We start from the raw sequence: 7,995 nt of genomic DNA, 5'->3' as shown, positions 1-7,995 counted from the left end.
AAGGATCAAGGTAGGCCAATACACACCCATCCATCCATCCATCTTCTCTGGCCAATACTCATCCATTCATCCATCCGTACCCACTTGTCCTATTCAGCATCGCTGGGGGCCTGGCAGGGTGGGGCACCAACCCATTGCAGTGTATTCCCACGCACCATTAGAGGCCATTACCCATGTCATCTTAGTACATTATTCCACATACAACATGATAGCTATGTAAGTACCCATTTCCCTTTTAACGACATGAATCATATTTGACACATCACAGCACCGTTTGCTCTGAGAAAACCCTTTAGGGGAGATATGACCCAAAATGTTGAATGTCTCTGCCTAATCAACATCTCAAGTGACCACAAAACTTAAATGACAAAGGGTCCGCCCTCGGAGGGTGAAGAGTTTTTAATCCATCCTTCTCAAATCGCATGCATTTGCTCCACACTCCTCACAAATCTGGATAATACTTTATATTGGTCTTCAGTTTGTTTTGTTGCCTTCTCTAATCAACCATTTAGCTGGAAAATAAACACTTGGCATGAAGGCGCGTTCAGTATGACTCTTCAAACTCTCTGGAGGGCCCAGAGAACCATTATGCATTTAAATATGGAAAAGCTTTGGAAAAACACAGTGCTGCTTTTTCCAAACACAAGAATAGCCCCTGGTGAAAGCATATCCTATCAATCTACTACTCCCGGATCCACCAAGGCCTGGCCGGTGCCAGGAGTTCACCACATCCAAGCTGCTCCGCAGGGGGAATGGCTGCGGCTTGGGTCTGCCTGGGCTCTGCGGCAAACAGGCTACCCAGCCCAGGGATCAAGTATGCCTGCGAGCGTGGTGGCGAAGGATCTCCCTGGGCCTCGGGGTCCATCACAAGTTAAAGATTTGGAGGTTGTCCGGATACGGAGCCAGTAGACCTCAGGTCGCCAGGAGGAATTGTGGCTCTCGATTCATCTGGATATGCGTCGATAAAAACTGGCATCCTGTCCCCCCCCCATATCGCAGCAGTCATATGGGCAGACCGATTCAGAGTCACGGGCCTTCTGGCTCCCCCCGTCCCTCGCGGCCTGCCTCAAAGTGCTCGTGCTGAACGCCAATTTCTAAACGAATTCCTATAATTCCCGCAGAGCCACCGAGGACCGTTCAAATGCGATATCGCGTTCCTCGGAGCTTGGAAGAAACTCCAGCGCCAACGGTTATTGAAGCAGGCATCAAAGAACACAGAGGCTGGCTGTCGCGTATCCCCTAAATCAAAATGCATATTCATAAGACATTTACTGTACGTTACGGCATCTGGCAGGATAATCAGCGAAGCATGTGTAAGTATATTAATTAATTGACCTTTTATTGTCTACAAACGTACGAACAGTCATGGTCGGGTTGTCACAGAAACAATCAAACGATGACAACAGCACTAATCAGTTGATGAGTGAGTGGTGGAGGATTAGAAGCTAAATTCTGGGTTTACCTTCAGAGAAACTTGTGCAGTAAAAAATGATTCAGAGCTGATTTTATGAACAAGATATCTCAGAGCGGGTTGGACCGGATACTGGCACATTTACTTGCTGCTCTGTCAAAATTATAGTCAAATGAACTTGAACAGTTGCAGACAAAAATAAGCTTTTCTTGAAACGAAGTACGACAAAACTGATCCAAAGTCTTGGCCACTATAAAATCCCTTTATGAGATTTTATGGACTGGGAATGGTGGGGTGGGGGGTGGTGTTTGAAGCTACGACAGCATTCATGAGGTGTCATTTGGAGATTTGGAGTTTAAAAACACCCAACTTGAAGAAACATAATTCAGGCCTACTACAGGTAAAGGCAGCATATTGGGTTTTTGTGATTGTTCGGAGGTGTTATGAAGTTATGAGGAATAAGTATTCAAGGACAACACCTTAGATGGTCAAGCATGATGGGTCAGTGAGCAGCACTGTCACCTCACACCTCCAAGGTGGGGGTGTGTGGTTTGCATGTTCGCCTCATGCTCTGTGGGCTTCCTCCCAGTCCAGTCCCCTGCAGTGCAGGATATGTGGAAACGGACAGAACGACTTGAACGGCGTAACACAGAAAATCCACATTCATTACTTAATACTAATAACTATGATCATGATAATAAATTTAGTTTTTGCAACACACACACACCTTACATATGTGTGTGTATATATAAGGGTTAGGGCCATTGCTGCAAACAGTAAAATATATTTGTGCATTAACCACAAAATGTATTTTAATTATGGGTACAGTTCCGGTTATAATATCCACAGCAAATGATTATCGTCCTTAGGACAGGGATGGAAATGAATCTGAGATGAAAATAGATTCAGTTTTGCTGGTTATGTTTATGCAGCACCTGTGAATCATTGGATTATGCAAAGTACATTTTGAACACTTGTCGGGTCCACCTTTATACACTGCGACCTCTCTGGGGGGGGCGGGGGGGGGGGGGGAGGGTGTGGCCTGTGTTAGGCGCTGTTTACCTGGTGTACAGTATAGTGTTCCTACAGCATACCAGGCAGTGTGCGTTTACTTTCCATACAACTCATTGTCATTGTATTTTGATTGTATTTTTCTATCTGTGTTTTAAATCCACGTCTCAGTATGTTTTGCTCAAATGATCTGAGTTTTCCGGGCCCAAAAGTCTTTCATATTCATATTCTATTTATCTCAATTTATTTTCTGCACTATGACCAATGAGATGAAAATTTCATCTCAGCGTGTGGCTCATGCATCATACAGCTGAAGACAACAACATTGAAGCTTTACAAACTGACTGTGGACGAAAGGGATCACATTTCACTGTGGAATCCCTCTCCAGCCCAAAGTTGCAGTGCGTGCGGCCCCTCCTTTTCCAACAGCACTCCGCGTGTCACAAAGTCTAGAACGTATGACGAAGTATTAATGAAACGATGTTTTACACGCCGCGCTCTTGTGATGGGTCCCCCCGGACAGTGAGTCCGAGCGACGCAGGACTGATCGGCTTTATTCACGTGATAAAGACTGGGCCAGGGACCAGGCCGCCGCTGGGCAAGTGGAGCCAGGTATCACAGAGTAACAGTACTTCATTTACATTTAATCCTCCGGCAAAAGCTCTTACCCAGAACAACTTGCACGGCCGTCTATTCAAATGTAAAACAAGCGCGTTTAACGGGAGATGGCTAAACGTATAGCAGGAGCCGAGGAGCCGTGCTGAAGGATGTGGGCCAAAAGCAGCAAAACTTTCGACGCGAACTCTCAGAGAGCGAGCCAAGCCCTGACACGCCCATCGAAGTGAGCGCGGCTAGCAGCGTCATTTAGATATCAGCTGCAACACGACTTTAACCCTGACAGAGTGGGAGGAGAAAAAAAAACGAGGCTTGATATTTATTCCTTTACACAATTAGTATAAGAAATAGATTTAAGTATTTTAGTACTTAAAACTTCCATTTCCTAGTTCCAATGTGATGTCTTGGACAGGAGATAAATCTTTGTTTCCAAAGCAATGGTTTTACATATTCAACAAACGAAAAATAAAAATAACTAACATTTTTACTTTGATTTTTGGAAAAAAAAGTGCTGTACCCCACCCCCAGCGTTCCCAGGCTTCTTAATTTAAAATCTCCCCCTTTGGTGGGTCTCCTAACCACATACAACACCTACACAGGCAGGACATAATCTTCTTCTGCAAAACAGACATCTTTATGCTCTACAAATGCTGTTTTTTATATTATTTTAAACACACTATTCATATCAATATTCTTCCCAAACACTAGCAGGCAAACCCGCTTATGCCCACTCCTCGGGGTACGTACCCTTGCCAGTCTTCCCCAAAATACTGCTTTCCCAAGCAAACCCTTACTAAGCGCCATCCATCTCCCCTTGCGTGCTCCCGAATGCCCACAAGACAGTGCTCTTAATCTCCATGAAAAGTTCTGCTCTATAAACACAAACCATCCCCCCCCCCACCTACGACTCCCCACTCGGAGCCTCTGAGGGACTAAGGAAGGACCTCCCATCACTGGTGGTCCCTGCGGGCCACAGGAATCCGCGGCACAGGCTCCGCCGCGGCCTGTTTTCTCCGGAAAGGCCCACCGGGGAAGCCCAATTAGACGTTCCCATGGAAGGCATTGTTGCTTTGTGGTTGGGGGGGGGGGGGCGGCACGGTACGAGAGAACAAAGAATCAATTAGAATGAACGCGACCTTCGGAGGGTGCCTGGAGGCGAGGTGTGTGGCTGCATGTGTGGCGTCCCGCTTAAACCTGCACGTGGATACACGCCCCCCCCCCCCCCCCCCAGTATGTATTCCCACAGGTACTGGGCTCAGTTCAAGCCCCACACCCCACCTTAGAGATAACCATTTATCTTGGAAAGGGGCCAAGCTCTCAACGCATTCACGCTGCACCCTGCGGTGGTGCTGCGTCCTTCCTTACTGCCTGTCAGAGAAAGGAAATAATAATATTAATAATAATCATTTTTAAAAATCAGCAAAAAGAAGCTGAATTGCTTATGACGAACAAAACTTGAGGGAAAACGGATCCCTTAAGGGACGCCGCAGTGCATTGTGAGCTTTTACCTTGAATTTCTGACACATCTGTGAGAAAAAAAATACGTTTCTATCAACGGAATCTTCAGGAGTATAAGGAATCTCCGGAGACTGAATGAATAACGAACTGCAAGATAATAATTCATATGTGAAATTATATTCCACGCACAGTTCTCTTAATTTCTCTTTAATTAAACAATACTTAAATTAGATGGTCGCACACAGCAACAGGCCTCATTCATGACCACTAAGAACAAACTGGAGTTTTCTCACGAGGGCTGAGGCACAACGGAAGGAAGGACAGGAGGCGTCGTTTTAAAAAGATAATTAACTTTTCAGTTGAAGGCGTGTGCGGTGGCAAATTCGCGAGAGCATGGGATGGTGATGTGGAGCAGAGCATCGCCGGAGTCTGTTATTCCAGTGCAAGTGTCACATACTGCTCACCATCACGGCTGGGAACTTCTGCAAAGTGGCTGTCTAGGAAAAATAAATGATATTTCCCCCAAACACACACACACACTCACTCACTCACTGTGCGTGTGTGTGTGTCCAAACACAACCCTTATGTGAAACTGGATTTAAATATTTAAAAATCTGGATTTACTAAAAGAATATTAGATACGTCCAGATACGTATTTAAACTTTTCATTTATTGTGTTCTTCACTATGTATTACTAGTTGTCTTTCTTTAGCTTGCGTGTATTTGTACTATAAGGTGTCTTGAATGGTATGGGGAAGGGTAACTCGTGTAAGGTTCCATGGGAATGATTACTTCAGTGAGTTTAGAACTTCCTGCATGGATAAATACTCTATTAATCCCGAAGGAAAAATCCTGCACAGTGTGCTGTTGTGTAGCCCTGTTACTGACATAGTCTTAAAACAAAACTCCCTCGTTTTCCAATCTTGTGTGGCAAGACAGGATCAGCCCCCCCCCCCCCCCAGTGCTGACCCTCCCATACAGGAGCGCATGAAGATTTAAATGAAAAATCAGCCGACTGCTTCTGGGCCCAAATCGCATGCAGAGTCAATATGGAGACAAATTCACTGAAGAAAAAAAAATAAAAAAAAAGGTCAGAGGTTAAAGATCCCATGAGGGTCAGAGCACGCTCATTCCACAGACGCATAACCTGAAACTGGTAAGATTTCCACCCGCCCGTTACATGCGTTTTGAGCCAGGCGTCAGGTGTTTCTGAGTTCCGAGGCTCTCTTGGCATTGGGTCAATCCTCTCGGATGTGTCTTATCCAAGCAAGCTGTGGCGGAGACGAGCCGGGCCGATACGGGGAAACGGTCCGGCTTGGCCGGCGCGATAAGATGCAAACAGGCTTTTCGGGGTGCCGGGGTTTGCTATGAAGCCAACCGGCACGAATTAACCACTGAGGGATGCGGTATGTTGACGGTGGGGAATGACAAACGCTCTGAAGAGGCGCCAAACGCAAGGAGATTTTCTCTTTTTTTGTAAAGATTACGATTCCTCTGGCAGAGATCTGCGTAAGATAGGCGTGAGAAAGCCATTATTAAGGTGGAGTATTTAGAAAAAAAAAATAGATTTCACAATTTAGAAATTCATGTGAAATACTCCCCTCTGCCCGTAACCTAGAGACACACAGAACCTCACAATATTTAATTAGCAAATTAAATAATTTATCCAGGAGACATTGCAATCCTTTAATGTTGGATTTTCAATTTGTGTATAATTATTAATTCTCTCCTGACATTTACACACCCAGTGCTTAATTGAAGTCGCCCAGCTGCTGTGGGGGGCGCCAGCGCTGGCGAGTGACGCGGGGAGGCAGGAAGCGAGGCGGGGGCGCCAGATCGCTCGTTACGCCAGCAGAATGGTACACCTGGGGTTCATCCAGGCAGGGGGGGGTCAGAGGTCAAACGCATTTGCTCAATAATTATTGACAAGCAGATGCCATGCACTAAATTGCACGCCGGCTCAAAAGGAGGATCTGTATTTGTTGGGGCAGGGCGTTCCACAGGATAATACAAACAGATTTAGAGCGGTTGTTGTTTCACTGGGACACAGTTGCTCTGGGGTGGGAAGGAGAATGAGGAGTGTGATTGGTGGGGTGACGTACGCATAAATGCATTCAGGCGCAGGGACGCAAAACAACGCCTGACTCCTGCACACTCTGCATCGCATTCCAGGCATGGGGGGGTGGACCTTCACTGTCACAGTTATGGATTCATACAAGAACTGCGTCCAATAAGTGATGGGACGTCTTCCTTTGGAGGTGGAACCGATATATGTGACTGGGAGGGGGGTTTACAAAATGGAGGGGGGGCAAGTGAAAGTAAAGGACAGCTGCTTCGGGGTCAGCAGAGGGGGAAAAGCCAGGGGAGCAAAGCGGGCACTGGGTCAGGAGAAGGGCGCCACCTGCAGCCCGGGGTGGGGGAGTGTAGTCTGAGCGGGGGCCGCAAAACGGAGGCTGATTATTATTATTATTATTAGTGACTGGGTCCCTCTTACAGTAACCACACTAACCACTGACTTAGGTTTAATTTTATATTTTTCTTAGAATTTGAATTGTTGCTGAATGTTAAAAATACCCCTTTCCATCCATCCGTCCATCCAACCATTGATCCAAACCCTGATCACCAAAAGCCTACATTCTATCCCAGGGCACAAGGTAAGCGGCACCCTGGATGGGACACTGCTAACCACTTTGAAAATGTACAATAAGGTACATGCCAAAAATGCACAATCGGCGCTGACAAGAAAAAGCATTTCTGCCACTCAATGAACAACAGAGTGACAATATACCTAGTGTGCTCCCCCCCCAAAACAAAATGTATTTTATTGGATTCCAGGGTATGGGAATCGCTCCTTTCCTGTTTGCACACCGGCTCCCCCCCCCCCCCCCAACCCTTCCCCCCGGAGCACGGAGGTTGGGAATGGCAATCCTGGCATGAGAGCAGGACGGCCATCTTATCGAGTGCTCACATGTGGCCTGTGCGGCGATTAAGCCTTTTCCAATCCGCCGCTACATCCGCCTCAGTCCATCGCAGATATGGCACCGGTTCAGGCCAGCTGCGCTCCCCACCACAGGGTGGGTGGCGGAGGGATGCTGGAATCGGGGGGGTTGGAAGGAAACAAAGGTAAAGGTGTCTCATCATATAATACACAGGATATGACTTTCCTTAATCGCACATCCGTACCTGAATGACAGGATGACTATAAAAAAAATGAAGAGCTTTAAACGAACGAAACATTATGCACTGCTTACGTAGCATCCTCTCATAACGTGCATTATCCCATAAGTCCGTGACGTCCCCGTGGATGTGACAGGTCCATATTGTGTCCCTGGCAATAAACCAGTGCCTGGGTGCTGGCGAAGTTGACGGCCCTGGCACGGGTTGGGCAGGGCGGTTTAGGATCACGCTGTCCCCAAATACCAAGATCCTATTAATTCCCGCTGTTCGATTTGAATTTTGAGTCACTCACAGGATAAAGGGATGAAGGACGGAGGTGCCGG

The sequence above is a fragment of the Brienomyrus brachyistius genome, chromosome 23 (assembly GCF_023856365.1).
Source record: "Brienomyrus brachyistius isolate T26 chromosome 23, BBRACH_0.4, whole genome shotgun sequence".
In the NCBI taxonomy this organism is placed as follows: domain Eukaryota; kingdom Metazoa; phylum Chordata; class Actinopteri; order Osteoglossiformes; family Mormyridae; genus Brienomyrus; species Brienomyrus brachyistius.
Note: the sequence above shows the minus strand (reverse complement) of the source record.